This window comes from Megalobrama amblycephala, linkage group LG7, assembly GCF_018812025.1.
Source record: "Megalobrama amblycephala isolate DHTTF-2021 linkage group LG7, ASM1881202v1, whole genome shotgun sequence".
Lineage (NCBI taxonomy): Eukaryota > Metazoa > Chordata > Actinopteri > Cypriniformes > Xenocyprididae > Megalobrama > Megalobrama amblycephala.
This window is the reverse complement of record NC_063050.1, coordinates 15,939,391-15,962,476: the sequence shown is the minus strand read 5'-3', so window position 1 is coordinate 15,962,476 and position 23,086 is coordinate 15,939,391. Positions and strand designations below refer to the sequence as shown.

At 37.7% G+C, this 23,086-nt stretch overlaps 1 protein-coding gene across 2 annotated transcripts in view; it reads left to right on the top strand.

The window, feature by feature from the left end:
* Positions 1-565: 565 nt before the first annotated feature.
* The window catches only part of inpp4b (inositol polyphosphate-4-phosphatase type II B), a 244,590-nt gene continuing 222,069 nt past the window's right edge, over positions 566-23,086 (top strand). The window contains exons 1-7 of one of the 2 annotated variants that reach the window (XM_048196108.1): positions 566-810; positions 1,794-1,854; positions 1,942-2,002; positions 7,834-8,050; positions 11,367-11,619; positions 13,827-14,194; positions 17,931-18,210. The gene's annotated coding sequence lies outside the window, so the exon portion shown is untranslated. Of the gene's footprint in view, positions 811-1,793; positions 1,855-1,941; positions 2,003-7,833; positions 8,051-11,366; positions 11,620-13,826; positions 14,195-17,930; positions 18,211-21,672; positions 22,421-23,086 lie in introns of those variants that run through there. The other variant, XM_048196110.1, reaches the window with a different exon arrangement.

Below are 23,086 nucleotides of genomic sequence, written 5' to 3'. Positions count from 1 at the left end.
CTATCTTTCTATCTTTCTATCTATCTATCTATCTATCTATCTGTCTGTCTGTCTGTCTGTCTATCTATCTGTCTATCTGTGTGTCTGTCTATCTATCATCGTCTGTCTGTCTATCTATCTATCTATCTATCTATCTGTCTATCTGTCTGTGTGTCTTTCTATCTATCTTTCTTTCTATCTATCTATCTATCTATCTATCTATCTGTCTGTCTGTCTATCTATCGTCTGTCTGTCTATCTATCTGTCTGTCTGTCTGTCTGTCTATCTATCGTCTGTCTATCTATCTATCTGTCTATCATTGTCTGTCTGTCTGTCTGTCTGTCTATCTGTCTGTCTATCTGTCTGTCTGTGTGTCTGTCTATCTATCTATCTATCTATCTATCTATCTATCTATCTATCTGTCTGTCTGTCTCTCTGTCTGTCTATCTATCTATCAATCATCTGTCTGTCTGTGTGTCTATCTATCTATCTATCTTTCTGTCTGTCTGTCTGTCTATCTATCTATCTGTCTGTCTTTATTTCTGTCTATCTGTTGGTTTATCAGTCAATCCATCTGTTTGTCTGTCTGTCTGTAACACTCTTTCATAGAGTATTGAATGAAAACTGTTGTTTTTGAGATCTGAGAGTCTTTCCTGTGTGCTGTCTCTCTCAGGTTCCCATAACTCATTGTTTAAAATGTCTATCTGTGGGAGCAATTAACAGAACCAGGAGCAAAGCCAAATCGACTGCGAGGCCAAGAGCTGAAACAGCAGCAGGAGGACTCCCTGCTCATTGGTGGATTCAGCTGCGTCTGGGGCTCGTTGCAAACACGTGAGTTACTCTGTTAGCTTAATATGATCTCATACACACTCACTACTTAAGTCGGCTGAGAAATTCAAATGTGTGACTTGCCATTTTGTGCTCAGTGAATAGTCCAAGCCTAGGAGGATGTCAACGCAATCTTCAGGCTTCAGGTCACACCTGACCTTAACTATCCCTTCAGTATGTTTACAAGTCAAGTTTAGCCTAGCTTATTTTACTATATTTGTGTATTGAAGTAGAAACGATGCACTGTGTTCAAGTTAATACATGCATAACTCTGTCTGGCCATTGCTGATTGCAGTATGCCAGCACTGAAGTTAGCCGAGAGCGTTTGTGTTTGTTGTGCTCTCACATCATCTGTCCTTTGTTTTAAAGGTCTCTGCGGTGCTGCTTGTTAACTGCTTTCCAACATTCTGCCAAATTTCCATCAACATCCCTAATATCAGGCGACAGTTTAATGCCTGGCAGGTTTTCCAGAAGAAAAAGAAAGCGTGCCAGGCATTGCATATAGAGTCCTTCTCTGTGCTTCTCAACTCTCATCTCTTGCAGAGATTATTGAATACTAAAACTGAGGCTGAAATTATTGATTTACAAACATTTTTGTTAATTAAAATAATTCTGGGTATGTAGGCACATTGCTGCTCACTCTGACTCTAACAATACCAACAAAAATACCAGCAAAAAAATTAAAATAAATAAATAAATAAATAAATCAGCTGTGAGATGTCATGTATTACAGTAATTTTACCATGTACCATTACCAAGGGGTGTTTTTAACCATGTGGTGGGTGTGAATCAAGCGTTATATTCAGAGCTATAAAATAATATATATGATGTAAGATGTAAGAGCTATAGTTGTAAGCAGGAATGTGCCTTTTCAAAGCTTTATGAGCCCAAGCTTTTATATGAGGAATCATGGGCTCTTCCTGTCTTTTCCTCCTCATTCTATCCCTTCATCCCTCCGAATTTCATAAAAATTCATATTTCTGCAGCTCCTGTAGGCATCCAGCCCTTCCTGAAGAGGATCATGCACCACCAGGGCTCATGGGAACTGTAGGCATATGACACGTCAGAACCTGAGGCTTTTTCATGGATGGATGATGCACTTTTTCATTTCTCCCACTGTCTGTTTGATCTCAGGGATGAGCAGCGGAGCTGTGGATGCGTGGAAGGGCACTTAGAGGTCATGAATCGCTGTCAGGTGATGCTGCATTTTACCCACACAAGCAATAGAGGTTTGCCACTGGATACCATAAAGAACAAGGAGTTATTTTGTGGTTGAGCGAGTGTGATTTGTTCAATGTACAAATATGTAGTCGCGGTCTGTGTTGAATCATGAATTAATCAGTCGAAGTGCTGTTTTGAGTGGATGAGTCTTGATTTTAATTTAAGAAATGCCAAGTACCAATTAAAAATGAAGCAATCATACTTATGACAAGCTAATTAGATTAGTTGAAACAGAATATTTTGTGCCAAGTGTCCTTTTTTTCTAATTTAAAACACTCAACTGTGTTTGAGTAGAATGAATGTGCTTAGTTTAATTAAATCTAAATAACAAAAGTGTCAAAAAGACTGTCAAAGCCAAGCAAATCTAAACAGGAGCATAAAATACCAACACACTTTCATGGTTTGTAACAGTTTTTTGTTTTGCTGAATTGGTGGCTAATTTGTATGATTGCTTTCATGAACCTGCTTATTCCCCACTGATGGTTAGGTTTAGGGGTGGACTTTCATGCTTATGTTACAAATCACATCGAACGTATTCATATTAAATCTCCACGTCATAAAAAAAAAAAAAAAGTCATAAAAAAGTGGGTTTCTCATTAGATTGGGTTGTAAAATACAACACAGAGATACTTTTGACCAATAATTATCAGAATTCAGAATATGAAGGCAGGAACACACCAATCCGACGGTCGGCCGTCGGACAGTTTTTGTTCATCGGCCAACTAAGTTTTCTCAGCGTGTTCCGCACCGTCGGCTAAAGTTGGTCCTCGCCGGATTTGTTTTTCCTGCCGATTCGACATGTTGAATCGGCGTCGGAGCTTGTCGGTCCGTCGGGCCATCTGATCATTCTGATTGGCTGTTCAGTTACTGCCACCTGCTGCTTCGGAAAGGCATTTCATCTTACGCAGGCGCAGAACGGACGTGCTACTTGGCCATTGGGTGTCGAGCATCGGTTCGGTGTGGCAGGGCAACTTTGGACACAGACGCTGTCAACGTGAGCCAACCCTGCAGTCTGCTTTCGTCGCCACTAGTTTGTTGGCGTTGGCTTGGTGTGTTCCTGCCTTTAAAAGAATCATCCAAATTAAAAATGATTGGATAAATCAGACTGGTTTGAAAGATTCATAAAAAAAGATCTGACTCAAAAGAATGATTCACTCACAAACTCAATATCATTGTTTTTCTCTACATAAGAGCAATATTTTTCTCAATAAAATAAATGTTAAATAATTAAAAGATATGCATGTATTATATAAATCTATGCATTTATAATTTAACATTTTTGTTTAATTTTTGCATTGAAATATAGAGAATATAATATTTTTTTCCATTTTATTAATTTATGTTTTCATTTACATTTCTTCCCACAACTTTTTCAGTTTTATTAATTTCTGTGACTTTTTTCTTGTTTGTGATGTGCTTATGGATAAGGATTTTAAAAGAATCATCCAAATTTTAAAGGATTCGCTAATGAATCAATCAGACCGATTTGTGAACCAGTTTGACAGATTCTTTAAAAAGAACAGACTCAAAAGAATGATTCACTCACAAATTCAGTATCATTATGCCGTGTGATCTTATTTTTCTCTACAAAATCGATTAATCACAAGTTTGTATGTTTATATGTTATATGTTTTTGTGTGTGTACTGTATATATACATTGCAGTCCAAAAGTTTGAACCACTAAGATTTTTTATGTTTTTAAAAGAAGTTTCGTCTGCTCACCAAGGCTACATTTATTTAATTAAAAATACAGTAAAAAACAGTAATATTGTGAAATATTATTACAATTTAAAATAACTGTGTACTATTTAAATATATTTGACAAAGTAATTTATTCCTGTGATGCAAAGCTGAATTTTCAGCATCGTTACTCCAGTCTTCAGTGTCACATGATCCTTCAGAAATCATTCTAATATGCTGATCTGCTGCTCAAGAAACATTTATGATTATTTTCAATGTTGAAAACAGTTGTGTACTTTTTTTTTCAGGATTCCTTGATGAATAGAAAGTTCAAAAGAACAGCATTTATCTGAAATACAAAGCTTCTGTAGCATTATACACTACCGTTCAAAAGTTTGGGGTCAGTAAGAATTTTTATTTTTATTTTTTTGAAAAGAAATTAAAGAAATGAATACTTTTATTCAGCAAGGATGCATTAAATCAATCAAAAGTGGCAGTAAAGACATTTATAATGTTACAAAAGATTAGATTTCAGATAAACACTGTTCTTTTGAACTTTCAATACATCAAATAATCCTGAACAAAAATATTGTACACAAATATTTTGTACAATTGTACACATTAAATGTTTCTTGAGCAGCAGATCAGCATATTAGAATGATTTCTGAAGGATCATGTGACACTGAAGACTGGAGTAATGATGCTGAAAATTCAGCTTTGCATCACAGGAATAAATTACTTTGTGAAATATATTCAAATAGAAAACAGTTATTTTAAATTGTAATAATATTTCACAATATTACTGTTTTTTACTGTATTTTTAATTAAATAAATGTAGCCTTGGTGAGCAGACGAAACTTCTTTTAAAAACATTAAAAATCTTAGTGGTTCCAAACTTTTGGACTGTACTGTATATATATATATATATATATATATATACATACAAACTTTTATGTTAGATGCGATTAATCGTGATTAATCGATTTGACAACACAAGTATTATGTAAAATCTATGTATTTATAATTTATTTAACATTTAACTTTTTTATTTTTGCATTGAAATGTAGAGAATATAATAATAATATTTATAATTTTTACTTTTTAATTTACTTTTTGTTTATTTACAGTTTCATTTTTATATGTTTTTCCCCACAAATTTTTCCACAGTTTTATTAATTTCTATGACTTTTCCAGGCTTTGAAACACATTTTTAAAATTACCTAATGTTTCCATGTTTTCCATTACCAGAGGAACCTCTGAAAAAGCTCATAACACATCCAAAATGTGCGATTCTTTTTAATGGAAAAAAAAACTGGCATAATTTTGAGTCAAACAGTTTTCACTCCTCAACAAATGCAAGTTGTGGTCTTTTTTAACCTCCAACCTCCTAGCAACCACCAAGAGCACCTTAGCAACCGCATAGCAATGCCCTGGCAACCATCCTAGAAGTTTTGCATGGACAAGCATACTCACATTTTCTTCTGTAAATGTCAAAATATAGTAGTTTTTTTTTCATGTTCTCTGTCTTGGTCATAAACAGGGGTGAGCACTTGTTCTCCTCTTCATTACTGCGGCACTTTGATGTCGGAAAATTTCGCATCCAAAAGCCAGAGGACTGCTATTTTTTTCAGCTCTCACTTACACCTCGAGGAACCAGAAGGGCTTTGGCGCAATTTTGCAGGATGAAATGTTTTTTATTGATCTCGGCAGGAGAAACACTCCAAATGGTTTCTTCTGTTCTTTTTATTATTTGCTGCCATGACAGGCACATTGAACAAAGCAAACAAACCCAGCGAGGGAATACAATTTCCCTCTCAGTACATCAAACAGAAGACGATAGGGCAAAAAGCTTGTGCGAGAGTGTGCGTGTCTTTGGGTTTTTCGCCTTTAAGGACATCAAGGCCAGAGGACAGAAACTACTGACCGACGAGCCATATTTTATACTGGTAAAGCATCTGCTATAATATAGTGAAAGGTTTTCGTTTATATGTTGCTGATTTTTGCCACCATACTGCGTAGATACAGCCAGCGAGGGCTAAACCCAAGCTAACCAGCTAAACCCTTGAGCTAGACCAGCATGAACCAGTGTGGACCAGCATAGCACTTATTTCTCTTCAGCAGGGTTGAGAAAGGACCATGAAAACCCCATTCACACTTCTTGAAGCAATAATGACTCATGCAATAAAAACATATGGAGCTCTTGATAGCCGAGAGAGAAGATTTTTAATGCGCTTGATATGTTTGGACTGAATGACTGGATGGTTTCCAGGAGCCGTAGAGTTAGAACAGATGTAAAAACTACTGTGACCAACTAACGCCGGCGGTCTTAAGATTGAATCCTTGTGTGGGTGGATTTCACCATGTGTTCAGATCAATTAAATGATTTTACGAGTTCGCGGTTACCATATGATGTGCTCACGTCATGTCGGAATTACCATAAATATGAGTTTTAGTCTAAAACTGTTCACATCCTCATTGAACTCGTAATTTCAAGTTGAAATTCTATGAATGATCTGATTTTTTTTTTTCTCACATGAATGGCAGTGGCCTCAACAGTCAAAGATCACTTTATTATAGACAGTGTTTACCTTTTTCTGTATTTTTCAGGAGCACACATTCAGAAAATTAGCATTAGTAAAATAATATTAATGGGTACTGTAAAAAGAATAATTGTCTTGATCAGTATTTGTATAGTATTTTCTCTAAACAGCCTTAAAGGGTTAGTTCACCCAAAAATGAAAATAATGTCATTTGTTACTCACCCTCATGCCGTTCCACACCCGTAAGACCTTCGTTAATCTTCGGGACACAAATTAAGATATTTTTGCTGAAATCCGATGGCTCAGTGAGGCCTGCATCAAGATCCATAAATGTACTAAAAACATATTTAAATCAGTTCATGTGAGTACAGTGGTTCAATATTAATATTATAAAGTGACGAGAATATTTTTGGAGCGCCAAAAAAAACAAAATAATGACTTATTTAGTGATGGCCGATTTCAAAACACTGCTTCAGGAAGCTTCAGAGCATAATGAATCAGCATATCGAATCATGATTCGGATCGCGTGTCAAACCGCCAAACTGCTGAAATCACGTGACTTTGGCGCTCTGAACTGCTGATTCGACATGCTGATTCATTATGCTCCGAAGCTTCCTGAAGCAGTGTTTTGAAATCGGCCATCACTATATAAGTCGTTATTTTGTTTTTTTTGGCACACCAAAAATATTCTCGTCGCTTTATAATATTAAGCCATTTATCGCCATGTAGCCATCGGATTTCAACAAAAATATCTTAATTTGCGTTCCGAAGATTAACGAAGGTCTTACGGGTGTGGAACGGAATGAGGGTGAGTAATAAATGACAGAATTTTCATTTTTGGGTGAACTAACCCTTTAAAACAGTTAATTTATTGGTTAAAGCTAAACTAAATGTAACATTTTATTGCTTTTTTATGCCATCAGCATCGTTTTTTCTTGTTTAAAGCAAAATTCTAACACATTTGTGTAGTCTGTGCTTAAAACCTGCTTATCTTACATAGTGCTCATATTTCTTTCATTTTAAGGATGTTTCAATATTTTTTTACTGTTAGACAAGATGCATTTTTTTTTTTGCAATGTACACTACTGTTTATTTGAAACATCAATCCTATGTACCATTGTAAATGTCTTATAAATGATTCCTTGCTTTATAAAGTATTAATATCTTTAAAAAGAAACTCTTACTGATCCCAAACATTTGGGTAACACTTTATTTCAATAATACACTTTAGACTATAAGTAACTTTGCAACTACATGTCAACTTATTCTACTAACCTGAACCCTAACAGTCTACCGATACTCTAATGAGAGTTGACATGAAGTTGCAAAGTTATTTATAGTTCGTAGAATGTCTGAAGTGGACCATCAAAATAGTGTAACCAACTTGGGAATTATTATGAAGTATTCATCATCAACAACAATGCCACATGGATTCATTTTAGAGTTATATTGCCAGTAATTCTGACGTGACATGAACACTGAACATATATTGCACTTCGAAGTCTACATTATATCTTCAATCATGGAGCCTCGGGTAACGTTTACTGCAGTGTCGATTCAAAGGCCTTTTTTTCTGTGTCTGCAGGGAAACCTTCATTCAGAGGGCTTTAAAGCCCTTCTTAACTGTTTCTTCCACCTCGCGGCATCCAGAGGGCGGAGAGAAAAGGAAAACGCTGCTTTTCAGGGCAGGTGTCGATACAGCGGAAGTGAAAGAGAATGGCTAATACATCTGACGTGATGACGAATCGATTACCATCCTTCCCAGTGTTTTTGAACAGAGTCCAGAGCCTGTAGACCATAAGGTTGGTTTTTAAAGTTCAGCTTGTGCTTCTGTCTGTTGTCCGCAGCATCAGCAAGAGCTCCAATGCACACGTTGTCAATAAGCATTAAAATGAGTGAAGAAAAGAGTATGGGGTATTGAGTGTGAAGGCGGCTGGACTGAAACAGAAGGAGTTTTAATGTCAGGCCTGTCTGGTGTAGGAAACTCTGGGTTTAAGAGTAGCAATGCTTCAAAATCTACCGAGCTGACTCACCGCTTGGGCTGCTGAAAACTTAAACAGCTTTTTTAACCTCTCTAAACCTCTACTCATTTAGGTAGTTTATGAAGTGACAGGCTTATACAACCCAAATATATGTACCTTCATTCTCTATGGCAGCACAGGAAAACTGCACACCATGTGTGCGTCCTTTGCTTTTCATTACATTGCATTAGTGCTAAAAGCTTCCAGTGAAGTGACAAATAAAGAAATACAAAATTGCCCAATGTGTACATTTTTTTTCTCAACCAAAATCAGCTATGACTTCCAAACTCCCCTGGAGGACTTAAATGTAGCTTTATATTAGTGCAATTTGATGCTCTAATAAACATCAGAAATGCATAGTGAGTGTTTAGTAACATTTGAGGAAAAATTGGGTTTGCTAACAAGGTTAGTGGCGTCAAATATTTGAATGAGAGTTTTGTTTGAGGCATTAAGTAGCACTAGTATACCGTATTTTCTGGAACATGCTGTGACTTACATTCCAAAGCAATTTATGTAATGCAATTTACATCAAGCTCTCAAAGCATGTAGAAAGTGCAAATATTTGGCTTGTACTGAATAAGAGGTACAAACATGAGCCTTTAAGTTTATTTATATAGCGCATTTCCTACACAATGCTAGTTTTCTCTTAAATAAATTAGTTCAGGCTTGGTGTTTGTAGTACATGTTTGTTTAGTACTTATGTTTTTCATTCCTGTTCTGTTCTGAATATTGTTCAATTTTAAAGGACTTCTTGTGGAGTGAGGGGAACTAAAATCAGGTTTATAGTGTTTATAATGTTCGTGAAATTTTCCTTTTATTTACCATATTTTACATGCAAACATACCAACCCAATCTAATTAGAAAACATAAGTATTTTACAAGAGGGCGATTTTAGATGGAATTCATATTACGTGATTTGTATAGAAATATAATTTTTTTTTTTTGTTGATTGTACGAAAACATACAAACGAGATCCTACACAAGGTTATTATAGTTAACTAAAACTATTACTAACTAAAACATTTCTGTTTATTGAAATATAGCTGAAATAAAATAAATATTAGTTGAAAAACTTAAAGGGGACCTATTATGCCCCTTTTTTCAAGGTGTAAAATAAGTCTCTAGTGTCATGCTCATGCTCCGGCATACCGTCAACAACAAAACAGGACAATCTCATGCACTGAAAATGTCTGAAACCGCCCGTGTTCAGCCTTATGTTCAAACTAGAGTCGGATAATGATGGGATACTCAAGAAGAAGTGACAACATGTAGAATGCAACAGGACGTTTTTGAATGGTTACTTAATGAATTTATGTAGCTGATGTGGAGTTTATCTTTATTTTGAGTATTTGAGTTTTCAAGTATTGTGGAATTAACTAGTTCAGATAAGCGCCCACACAGCAGGAGACTCCTAGGCGGATCTGCATTCAAGTCGCCAAACCCGCGTGACTGTCACATTCGTTTTGGCGCCGTCCAGAGGATCAGCTCCGCCTCCGGGCGGCGCCGTAAATTCTACTGTCAATCAACACGTGCCTTTACTGTAATGGTTGTATCAATTTGCGGGTCCCAAACAGACCCGCCGCGGAGGTAAGGTTTTAATCGCGGATGCAGCGCAGAGCCACGGCGGGTCCGCGATCCGCCTTCCGACTGTAAAAAAATATGGACGTAGTGTCCGTGACGTCACCCATAGAGTTCTGAACAGCAGTTTTGACGCGTAAATGAGGCTGCGGCCATCTTAGCTGCGTGACCGCACGTCACTCCTGGATAACTGAAAATGGGCAAAGAGGCGGGGAGGTGGTATGAGCTGATGTGACTGGTTTCTGAAACCACGCCTGCCTAGCTCGACGTGACCATGTTAGCAAGCAAAGGAGCTATCTATCTTAGATACTATCTAAATTATTAATGAAGACAAGTTTTATCATCAGAAAGTTCTAAAGGTTTACTGTCAATCTACGGTGTTTCTTTAAGATATAGATGCTCCAACACCAGTAATTTGTGTTGGGTGTGCAAATAACAACATGGAAAATCAAATGGGACTTCATACCTTTATAATAGAGATCGCGAGATGAATCCAATCTGTGACACTTGGGTAAAATATAAATGTCCATTGCAAAACAAAAAACAGTACTTTTTGTCCATGAAATATTGATATATTATCCATTGTTTGCATAACATTTCTTCTGAATGATCTGCTCTCTGTCATCGTTCTTCAAGAAATAATGCAATCTGAGCAGCATTTATGTTGTAAAACTGTATATGATTGTATCTAACAAACAAATGAGCCCGTGTCCAAAGTATATTTTTTCAAAATAGTGAAGCAGTTTTAGTTATAATATCCAAGCAGTGCTGTCAGAGTTGTATATCCTCCTGGTATTGTCATTGTAGTAAATCTCAGTCTCGAATATTATGCAGCAAGCCATATTTTATAATTGTATAAAATAATCGAGCACAAATACGGCTGAGATGACGGCTCACAGACAGCAGCGGCATCTACCTGTCACTCAAGTGACCACGCCCTTAATTTTGCAGAACTTTAAGGCTTAATATAATTTAAACGGATGAGTTATAAAAAAATTCACCCCCCTCATGAAGGGCAAAATTAGCAGTATAGACCAAAACCACAATTTGAACCAACTTTACATGTTTTTTTCTGCTGTAAACTTGGTCAATTTAACATGGGACTCAATGAGATTCTGCTCTCTTTTGGAGCCTGTCCCTAGCGGCCAGTCGATGAATCGCAGTTTAAGTCACTTCTGTATTGGCTTCACGAGAGACTGGGGGGAGGTTGCCGCTTGGTCCATTCGCGGATGCATTACGGAAGCCGCGGCCCGCGATACCTCTTTACTTTTGTTGTGTGGGGCCCAGCTCTAAATGACATGTACGAACCAAATTAACTGTGGCTGGTCAGTTTTCATATCAGTCAGACGGTCTCTTCCTGTTTAAGTGTCCAGAATAAGTCATGAACTGGACCAGACTGACTAGACCACTAAATATGGATATTTCCCATTTGAAGAACAGTTCTGAAGTACTAAAATGACACCATGTCAATATTTTCTTTGCTATTGATCCATTTTCAAATCTCTTTCCCATCTTATAGGCCGAGGGTAGCTTGACCTGTTGTGAATGTCCATGATGGAGTGGACTGAAATGCTCATCTCACAGCGCAACCGATCTTGACCTACGCGGCCTTCTCTGCATTTACTCCTTTCTCCCGTAAAACCTACCAGATTGAGGCCTCCATTGGGTCATTACCCACAAGCCTCTTTATTAAACTCATCTGTCAAACGCCACATCATAAAGAGCAAAAACTGAACAGCAGAAAAGCAGACCCAGATCTCTCCGTCTGTTAGGTAAGCATCCCAAATCATTATCTCGCCATCTCTGCTTGACTTTCTCTGTATGGGAAGTCAATGTTATTGACACACAGGCTTACAGGAGCTTTCTAAACCATCTCTTCATGGTGTATTATGCCCAGCTGAAGTCTAGAGGTGAACGTGTCTTTGCCTAATGGGCTGTTTTTTGGAGTTTTCAATGCATCTTTTTTGTTTCTGAATCTGATATGTAATGCAGTAAGTGGGAGATTTAAGAGGGGAGGCTGCAAATGTTATTAAACTGACATTTACTGTTGCACCAACTCATCAATTAGCTTTGATACTAGTATCAGAAGTTATGCTGCACCCCGTCGGGCTTGTATGATCAATAGCAAACTGTGCTGGCGCTGCGAACATCTGAGATTGTCTGCATATTCTACATTACTACATTCGGCGTGCGACTCTCACAGTGCATTATGGGAATTCTCTAGCTGTTAAATGTACTTCAGTTGTATTCTTGTTATAGCAGTCCATTGAGGGATTGAATGAGTGCACTCGATAACGTCCACTATAATTTCGGACTACAACTGGCCCTATTTAAGGGTATAGGGGGCGATTTCGGACACAATCTAATTGTGGCAAGAAGAGCTGTGGGAGCCTTAAGGAGTGTTAATGCGACTGCAATTACTTTATCTCGTGTTATATTTACTATGTTATCTCATATTTCGCTCTTAATAGTCCATTTCACTCTTTAACCAGAACTATTGTTACAATCATGACCGAAAACATAAACATCATTCAATCTTCATCCCTCAGCTAAAATTAAATGATACTAAAACCGCCAGTAGATGGTGGCAAATCATTGTCTTAATGAGTTAGTCATTGAATCATCCAATCAAACGATTCATTCAAAATGGCTGATTCAGGGACAAAGATGAAGTGAGTCGTCGAGTCATTCATTAGAAGGATTTGTTAAGAAACGTGGATTCATTCAGTAACGAAACTGAAACTGTGTTGCTCGGAGACAGGAAATTGCTCTACTGTTTGAAACTATTTTCGTTGACAAAATAAAGGAAAAAATATTGTGTCTAAAATGTAAGTCAACTAATAGCCTATTAAATGGTTAGTTCACCCAAAAATGAAAATTCTATCATTAATTACTCACCTTCATGTCGTTCTACACCCGTAAGACCTTCGTTTATTTTCAGAACACAAATTAAGATATTTTTGATGAAATCCGATGGCTCAGTGAGGCCTCTATTGCCGGCAATGTCAAAGGTACTCATATATTCGGGAAAACAGCACTTTTGCTCGTGTGATTTTGCTTCTAAATATTAAAAACAAGAACTTACAAGGAGACTTTTTTGCACCATATCTTTTTGTAAGCATTTTTATTCATTTTGCCCCAAGCCCCTGTTAATTTCCGACCCTGGTGTGTGTGCGCCGCGTGATGGCGGGAGATGGGGCTCTTTTTCGAGCGCAAGCAAGGTCTTTTTCAAGCGAAGTGGGTGAAACATAGCAAAGGCCGCTACTAGCTACTATATTTGTCTAGAAAAATGTTTTCCATATATAAAGTTTTTTATTAAAAAAAAACTACTTGCAGTGTGTATTTTTTGTGACACTAGTAGCACCAAATTACAATATGTTTATTTGAGCAGCCCAGCTTTGGCTTAACCAATGATGTGAGTTAAAATCATACACTACTGTTCAGAAGTTTCAAAAGGGTCATGATTCACAACATACATGTTTCAACATTGGAAGGAAAACAGTAAATAAAAGCACCAATAGTAATTTACTTCCACCATAATTCTTTAATTCTGAAAATCCCAAGTTTCCTGCTGGTAATTACAACATTGCGGCGACACTCGTGCGCTGATCTCTTAAAGGCGATCATTCTGACATGACTTGAAGGCTGCGTCTCTCCCTCTCTCTCCAGATATATTCCCGTTTTCTTCCACTGCTGCTTGTGTGTGCCGCTCACCTGCTGAGCGTGAGATTGCTCTCAGGCTTTGACTAATTGCTTTTCTTCAGCGAAAGCGTGAGAGGAAACCATTCGCCTTTGTGAATTTGCTGAAGCTCTGAACGTGTCGGATCTGGTGCTGTTTCTGGCACCTCCGTCCCAGACTTCCTCTGTCCTGGCGCAGATTGATGTCTGGAGTCGTGCAGTGTACATAAGCTCAATTCTCTCCTATCTCGTCTTTCCTTCCTCATCTCTTTTCCCATCTTCTTCTGTCCTCCTCACTCAGTCCAGGACAACAAGTGCCCTGTCTTTGGACTTCAGAGGTCCTGTCAGGTTGGAGTTTCACTTCAGCACTCCATTGGACATAAAACTAAATCTGGATGCGCAGGAATCTTCAGATAATGAGTTGACACGCAGCCCACCGTAAGCAGGTGATCCTCACATTTCTCATGCTTTTGAGTTTGCTCTCCGTTGTGTGCTTTTTGTCTTTGTTTTGTTTTCTTCCTCCGTCTGCCACACAAGTCTTGGCACTGCAAGGTGAATCTCCCAGCGTCTCTCACACAGGCAGAATGCCAATTAGATGTGCCGAGTCATTGGCAGACCGACGAGGAATCTGCGCCTGCAGAAAGAGCTGGGATGCCCATAAATGATAAGGTTCTGCACATCCCTTACTTGTTGATCATTGCATATCTTGGTTAATATAATGGTGCTTTAAGCTACTTATAATAGTGTAGTACTTACAGCTTCATTTAACACATTTTACCATGACGTGTTGGGGAAACCACATAACAAATGTTGCATACTAACCAGTAATTATACATATACACATATAAAAAATATAAATATTGTTAAATGATCATATTTTATGTTTTATGTACTTTATATTTATAAAACGGTTAGTTCCTGTCCTTGATTCTGATTGGTCAATAGCTGTGTTTTATTCACAATAAAACACGGCTATGATCGCTTCACCCAACAGCTCTGTGTATCACTACACAACACCCTTAGCAACCACTCTTAGCAACGTAAACTGTTTGTTCTCAGTTGATATTGTTCATTGAAGCTTACTCTATTATGTAGAAGAGTATTGTGAGAAAGAGATCGATTGAACGAGTTTATTACCTGCATTCAGATTTAGCATTTTCCTTCAGGTCAGTCCTGTGTTCGTAATAAAAAATCAGTTTAAATGTCCGCTGCAATATCTTGTCCTTTTAACAGTTAAGGTGTTTTCCCGTGACTGACAGCGCTAGTCAAAGCATTTGTCAGTTGCGTCTTGTTCACAACAATTCAATCTTTTCAACATAAAATTCTTCGCTACTGACTGACAAACTCATAAAGACAGTCTTTGCTGCCATCTAATGGCGTAATAATGTAACTTCTGTTGCTGTTCACGGTCAGGGCCTATTTTTTCCAACGGAAGGAAAGCTTTTAGTCATTTTACTTTATGAAAGTTGCATTGATTTGTTGATTGTAGCTTTTACCATCTTAGATCCATCGCTAAATTGAAACCATTTTTAACAGTCAAGGACTTGGAGACAGTAATCCATGCTTTTATATCTTCCAGGCTGGATTACTGTAACTCACTATATCTAGGTGTGGCTAAATCCTCTCTGTCCCGCCTGCAACTAGTACAAAACGCTTCTTACTGGAACCAGAAAGAGGGAACATATCTCGCCTGTCTTGGCTTCACTTCATTGGCTGCTGGTTGAATACCGTGTGAAATTTAAAGTTTTATTTTATGTGTATAAGGGGTTAAATGGCCAGGCTCCACAATACATTACTGATCTCCTCCTCCACCAACAATGTTCTAGGCTCTTAAGGTCCACAAACAAGTTGATGCTGACTGTGCCACGGTCTCGTTTGAAGTTAAAAGGTGATTGTGCCTTTTCGGTTGCCGCTCCACGTCTGTGGAATGATTTGCCGGTTCACATAAAGTTGTCTTCCAATGTTGATGGTTTTAAATCCTCACTGAAGACATATCTTTTTTTTCTCAGGCTTTTAAATCAATGTAAATGTAATGTTGTGATTTAATGCGTTTTTTGTGTTGTTAGATTGTACAGCATTTTGGTCAGCAGGAGCTGTTTTAAATGTGCTTTAGAAATAAAATGCCTTGCCTTGCCTTGATACATATTTTTTGGCTTTAATATTTGTATTGTGTGGCAACCGTTTTATAAAAGCAATATGGTACTCGAGGCTAGCGCTGTATCATGAATAAGTCACGGCAGAAGGGGTTGCAGGCACTCCGCTTAGCATCGTGCCTAACAATGCCCTTCAGCCGTGACTTATTCATGATACATCACAGCCTCTCGTACCTTATTGCTCACACACACACACACACACATACAGTTGCAAGAAAAAGTATGTGAACCACTTGCAGAATCTGTGAAAATGTTAATAATTTTAACAAAATAAGGGAGATAATACAAAATGCATGTTATTTTTTATATAGTACTGTCCTGAGTAAGATATTTTACATAAAATATGTTTACATATAATCCATAAGACAAAAAAAAATAGCTGAATTTATTAAAATAACCCCATTCATAAGTATGTGAACCATTGATTCTCAATACTGTGTGTGGTTACCTGATGATCCACGACTGTTTTTATGTTTTGTGATGGTGTCACGATCATTACTGGGAGTGCCCTTGTCTGCCTCTAGAGGGCACTCCACCCAGACTGTTCTCACCCCTTTTTCACCTGTCAGAACTACATTACCCATACACACTTCCTGGACTCATTATCCCATTTCATTGCACTCAGCTGTTTTGTGTTTCCTCATTTGTGTCTGTCTATTTATACTCAGTTGTTTCTGTCCTTGGTTGTGGTTTGTTATATTTTGTTACGTTCACTTCTGTTCTCTGGCTTTCTGTTTATGTGGACTGTTTTCTTGGATTTTGACCCTTGCCTGTTCTGGATTACGACTTTGGATTACCCTTTAATAAACAACGCTGCGCTTGCATCCTCAACATCTTGTGTCTGTGTGCTTACGTGACAGATGGTGGTTCATGAGTCTCTTGTTTGTTCTGAGCAGTTAAACTGAGCTCTGTTCTTCAGAAAAAATCTCCAGGTCCTGCAGATTCTTCAGTTTTCAAGCATCTTTTGCGTATTTGAACCCTTTCCAGCAGTGACTGTATGATTTTGAGATCCATCTTTTCACACTGAGGACAATCGAGGGACTCAAACACAACTTTTAAAAAAGGTTCAAACATTCACTGATGCTTCAGAAGGAAACATGAACTGTATATATATAGCAGGAAACATGGGATTTTAAGTGGCACTGGAGACTAAAGGCTTCCTACGGAAGAGGATTTGGGCCAAGCAATAATAAAAAAAATAAAACCATCTCGAGATTAAAGTTGTTAAATTTTGAGAAAAAAAGTCGAAATAAAATGTTGAGAATAAAGTCATTAAATTACGAGAAAAAGTTGTTAAATTACGAGAACAAATTTGTTAAATTATGAGGAAAAATGTCGTTAAATTTCGAGAAAAAAAGTCGAGATAAAATGTTGAGAATAAACGCATTAAATTATGAGAAAAAAGTTGTTAAATTACGAGAACAAATTCGTTAAATTACGAATTTGTTCTCATAATTTAACAATTTTTTTTCTCGTAATTTAATGACTTTATTCTCATAATTTAATGTTTATCTCAACATTTTATCTCAACGTTTTTCTCGTAATTTAATTACTTTATTCTCGTAATTTAACGACTTTTTTCTCATAATTTAACGAATTTGTTCTCGTAATTTAACGACTTTTTTCTCGTAATTTAATTACTTTATTCTCAACATTTTATCTCGACTTTTTTCTTGAAATTTAACGAGTTGTTTCTCGAAATTTAACAACTTTAATTCTTAAAATGTTTTTTTTTTTTTTTTTTTATTATTATTGCTTGGCCCTAATCCTCTTCCATAGGTTCCTGATGGTTTCACAACTAATTCTTCACCTTAATTCTCTAAATATGACAAAAACATTAATATATGACTAAGTTGAAAAGATATTGCTGAACAGCAGTGTCTAATTGAACATATCACTATGAAAGTGAGGTAAAATGTTTCATTTACATAAACCATCTGAACAAACCAATACACTTCTAAATGAATCAGACTTTCCAGTGCTAAATATGACAAATAGTTTTTAAAGAGTGTGTTTGATGATTGCCTCAGCTCGCTCAGCTGTGAACCCCTAAGTGTGTCATCAGTGTCTCATTTATGGTTTATGGTAAAATAACACTAAATTTATTTAGCTTCTCCCCAGCAATAACACTGTTCAAATCAAATTACTTAAAAATCTGCAGATTTTTCCCTAAAAACAAGCACAGAAATGACGAAAAGAAATGATGCTGCTTTGGCAGAGCGCTGTGACTCATTCTTGTCTCTTTGTTTCAGGAAACACATGCTGCATTTTCGTCTGATTGGCGACTAGACATTACTGGATCCTGAACGAGGCATTTAAAAATACCTTGATGTTCATGAGTAAAGCAGATCCTCCATAATTATGCTGATTTCTAAGATGCCTCATTCTGGCCAAACTAATAGAGAAGGCAAACACTTGGTGGAAATATCCATCCAAGCAGGAGAAATGTCTAATAAACAAAAGTCAAAAATATGAATAATGATCCCCGCACAGTCCAGAGAAGAGCTTTGGAGTAAAGATGCCACTGGACAGGTAACAGTAATCGCATTCATACAGCTTGCATTGGTGTGTTTTTTGCAAATGCAGCACTTTGAACAGGTAATTACAGAGTAAGCAGAGGAGATGAGTTGACAACTGTGAGTTTCCACTCGCGAGGTGGATTTGTTTATATTTCCAAGAAGAGGGATTTGAGGTGCACACATAAGCACATTCACTCGCTGACCTAGAAAACTCTCTCTAATGATGCCAAAGGCAATATGATTTAAACAAACAGTTCAAACAGCCGAATCAACAGCAGAGGACTTTTGCTCTCAGCCTGAAACCTGCAGGAATTTCCATACTAGGCTAGGATGGTTTTATGCTGGTCTTGCTGGCAAACAATAGTTTATACAAGATTTTCTTAATATCTCTCTTTGTATGTACATTACTGTTCAAAAAATTTGGTTAAAATGATTTTGTAACACAACAACACTCGACTAAAACAATTCTTCATCTTCTCTAAAGCAGCCCAATATGGCCGCACCCCCTTTGTTGTGTGTTCTCTGGGGCGGGGTTTATGTAAATTTTAGGGTTTGTGATGTCACTAACCCGGGAAGAAGCTCATTGTAGTTCCTACTAGCCGTTTGTTGTAAAAATTTCTGTAAAAGAAAATATCTCCCTTTGCATTGAACTTTTAAGCCGGGCACACATTTAACAACTAGCTAAAACATTCTAAGACTGTGCTTAACATACAGCGATTGTTTCCTGCGACTGAAGCAGATTTATATACTTACACATGGAATTTAAACACTGACCGTAATCGCAGACTGAACTCAACTGGCTCTGACTGGATGCGTTTGAGCGCGGTCAGTCATAAGTATCAGTTTACATTCATAATCGGCCTTACAGTCGTTAAGTGTGTGCGCGGCTTAAGCGTTGTAACTTTGCAAACATTACAGTTGCTGTTTGAACTAACTACTTACACTAACTACAGTTAAAAAAATGAAATCATAATCAACCACCCCTTAAAATAACCGTTTTGTAACAGGGTGATATTAGCCAGCAGCCATATCACCCTGTAGCCCAAGACTGGTTGCCCACTGAAGCTAAGCAGGACTGAGCCTGGTTAGTACCTGGATGGGAGACCTCCTGGGAAAACTAGGTTGCTGCAGGAAGAGGTGTTAGTGAGGCCAGCAGGGGGTGCTCACCCTGTGGTCTGTGTGGGTCCTAATGCCCCAGTATAGTGATAGGGATACTATACTGTCAAAAAGCACCGTCCTTCGGATGAGACGTCAAACCGAGGTCCTGACTCTCTGTGGTCATTAAAAATCCCAGGATGTCCTTCGAAAAGAGTAGGGGTGTAACCCCGACATCCTGGCCAAATTTGCCCATTGGCCTCTGTCCATCATGGCCTCCTAATCATCCCCATACACTGATTGGCTTCATCATTCTGTCTCCTCTCCACCAATAAGCTGGTGTGTGGTGGGCGTTCTGGCGCAATATGGCTGCCGTCGTATCATCCAGGTGGATGCTGCACATTGGTGGTGGTTGAGGAGATTCCCCCTTCTGTATGTAAAGCGCTTTGAGTGCCCAGAAAAGCGTTATATAAATATAAGGAATTATTATTATTAATTATAATATATTAGAATACATTTTTTAATATATTTTAAAATGTAATGTAATTTATTCTAAATCATTCTAATATGCTGATTTGCTGTTTAAGAAACATTTCTGATTAATATCACTAACAGTGTTGAAAACAGTTGTGCTGCTTCATATTTTTGTTTAAACCGTGATACGCTTTCTCTGGATTCTTTGATGAAAAGAACAGAGTTTATATGAAATAGGAATCTTTTATAACATTATAAATGTCTTTACAGTCATTTTTGTTCAGTTTAATGCATCTTCGCTGAATAAAAGTTTTTTTTATTCACTGACCCCAAACTTTAGAACGTTAATGTACAGTTTATCTTTATATTGAATTTTATTAAGTTATTGCAAGCTATATATCCCAGATCATACAATAAATTAAAAAGAACTATTGCAGTGAATTTTTTGTCACAACCTTCTTTGAAACCAAAACTTTTGCCAGATATTGCCACTTAATACTACTACTACTACTAATAATAATAATTACAGCATTTATATAATTTATATTTATTTAGCAGATTATTTTGCTTTAGTGACTTCAGTGAAAATTGACTTAAAGGTGCCCAAGAATGCTTTTTCACAAGATGTAATATAAGTCTAAGGTGTCCCCTGAATGTGTCTGTGAAGTTTCAGCTCAAAATACCCCATAGATTTTTTTTAATGATTTTTTTTAACTGCCTATTTTGGGGCATCATTAACTATGCACTGATTTTTTCAGCGCGCCGCCCCTTTAATTCGCGTGCTCCCTGCCACACGAGCTCTCGATTATATTACAGCACATTTACAAAGTTCACACAGCTAATATAACCCTCAAAGGATCTTTACAAGATGTTCGTCATGCATGCTGTATGCATGCTTTGAATTATGTGAGTAAAGTATTTATTTTGATGTTTATATTTGATTCTCTATGAGTTTGAGGCTGTGCTCCGTGGCTAACGGCTAATGCTACACTGTTGGAGAGATTTATAAAGAATGAAGTTGTGTTTATGAATTATACAGACTGCAAGTGTTTAAAAATGAAAATAGCGACAGCTCTTGTCTCCGTGAATTCAGTAAGAAACGATGGTAACTTTAACCACATTTAACAGTACATTAGCAACATGCTAACGAAACATTTAGAAAGACAATTTACAAATATCACTAAAAATATCATGCTATCATGGATCATGTCAGTTATTATTGCTCCATCTGCCATTTTCGCTGTTGTTCTTGCTTACCTAGTCTGTTGATTCACCTGTGCAGATCCAGACGTTACTGGCTGCCCTTGTCTAATGCCTTTCATAATGCTGGGAACATGGGCTGGCATATGCAAATATTGGGGCGTACACCCCGACTGTTACGTAACAGTAGGTGTTATGTTGAGATCTGCGTGTTTTCCGGAAGTCTTTTAAACAAATGAGATTTACATAAGAAAGAGAAAGCAATGGAGTTTGAAACTCAATGTATGTCTTTTCCATGTACTGAACTCTTGTTATTCAACTATGCCGAGGTAAATTCAAATTTTGAATCTAGGGCACCTTTAAGGAAAAATACAAGCAATTGTGAAGTTGTTTAAAAATGTTATGTGAACTTCTGTGAAAAACAGAAGTTTCTTTTTGTCTTTGTCACTTTTTGAATAAGAAAAAAACCCTACATATTCTTTTAGTTTTCACTGTTTTGTTGAATAATGAAAAGTTACACACTTCAGTGGGGAAAAAAACTGAATGATTTATTTTTTGTCAGTAGATGTTTTCCCCATAACTCATGTTCGTCGTCATTGTTGTTGTTGTTCTTAAAAGCATGAAATTGACTTATATATATATATATATATATATATATTTCCTTGTCTACTCTATTTGATGTCTCAGTTCAGGATAGTCACTAGTGAAAGGTTTTGGAATGGTGCGTTCTTGTGGTGCCAGAAGCCAATCAGCGTTGTCATGATGTCATTTAGTCTTTAGTCATTTAAGGCTCAAAAATACATGAGCAGAACTGATGCTCATTTACCTCAGCGGAGGAAGATGTCATAGCTGGGAATGACGTCACACCCGAGTTGACCGCGCTCCAGTACACATGGTCAGAAAACTAAGACAGAGGCATCCAGGCAAACCTCTGTTGTCCTTGACTTTCGGAATGCAAATACATAAAAAAGCTATATTTTGCACAGGAAATGTTGAGGTATCATGTCCACAAATAGTGCTGTGTGCACCACTGAGTTTATCGAGACACAGACAAACAGAACTGCTAATATACAAAATATCGTTGCATCCCTCGAGTTTTCCAGTCGCAACTCCGACTTGAGGAGGCATTCCAGGTAAAAGTTCCCACTAGGAACTAGGACTTTCCCAGATAGTGTCACGCAGGTCACGTTCTTCCGGAGAGTCGTGTACCAGCTAAACAGCTGCCATTGAGTTGAACGGAAATGCGAACGGATGGCTTTCTCCAGGCATGTTATACTTTATTGCTAGTAAATCTGGATGATTGAAACTGATCAGAGTCCCGCAAGCAGCGGCTCATACACTTTACCCTCGTTAACAGCCTGTTGAAGCAATAGGCCACCGGTCTACCTGTGAAGTGTTTTGATAGAGTCACGTCATGCGGAAGAAGCGTTTCCATCGCGGAATACAAATGCGCCGTGAGTTCCCTTGATCCCTTTTTCACAGTCATTTATAAGTAAATGGGCCTTGTAGAAGAAAGTGAATATGAAAAGGAATTGCAAAAGATCCCCTCTGGGTCTCGCCCAAGTAATGTAATATCTATTCATGAAAGAGGATAAGCATCTGATAGGGGCAATCAAGAAGAGTCAGATTGGAGCCATGACTTTGCGGCAAGAATACACGATCCGATGCAATCTTCGGCTTCCCTGTTCTGGTCGACGGCTTTCAGAATAGAAATGAGTGATGCATGCGCTGCTGTGTGTCTTTATCCAGAAGCTTTATGAGAAAGTCCAGCTACGGCAGTCATACAGAATGAGGTCATGCCGGTGCGTTCATTACTAATGCATTGCCCAAGGGGGCAGAGCGGCAAACCCTGTACATCTGCATATATTAACACGTGCTTTCCCTGATAAATATAGCGGAGGCCGTGTTGGCGTATCCAGCCCTGAATGAATCGGCTGTCTGGCCAGATTAGTTCGGTGCGCATAACGATCTGTATGAGCTTAGCATGTGTGATTTGCACTCATGAATGCGGGTTATAAATACCTCTGTGTTGCTCTCCGTCCTCTTATCGGTACTTGTTAATCAGCCAGGACCTACTGAGGTCATTCTATTGAGTTGCGAACATAATGAGAACTTCATCA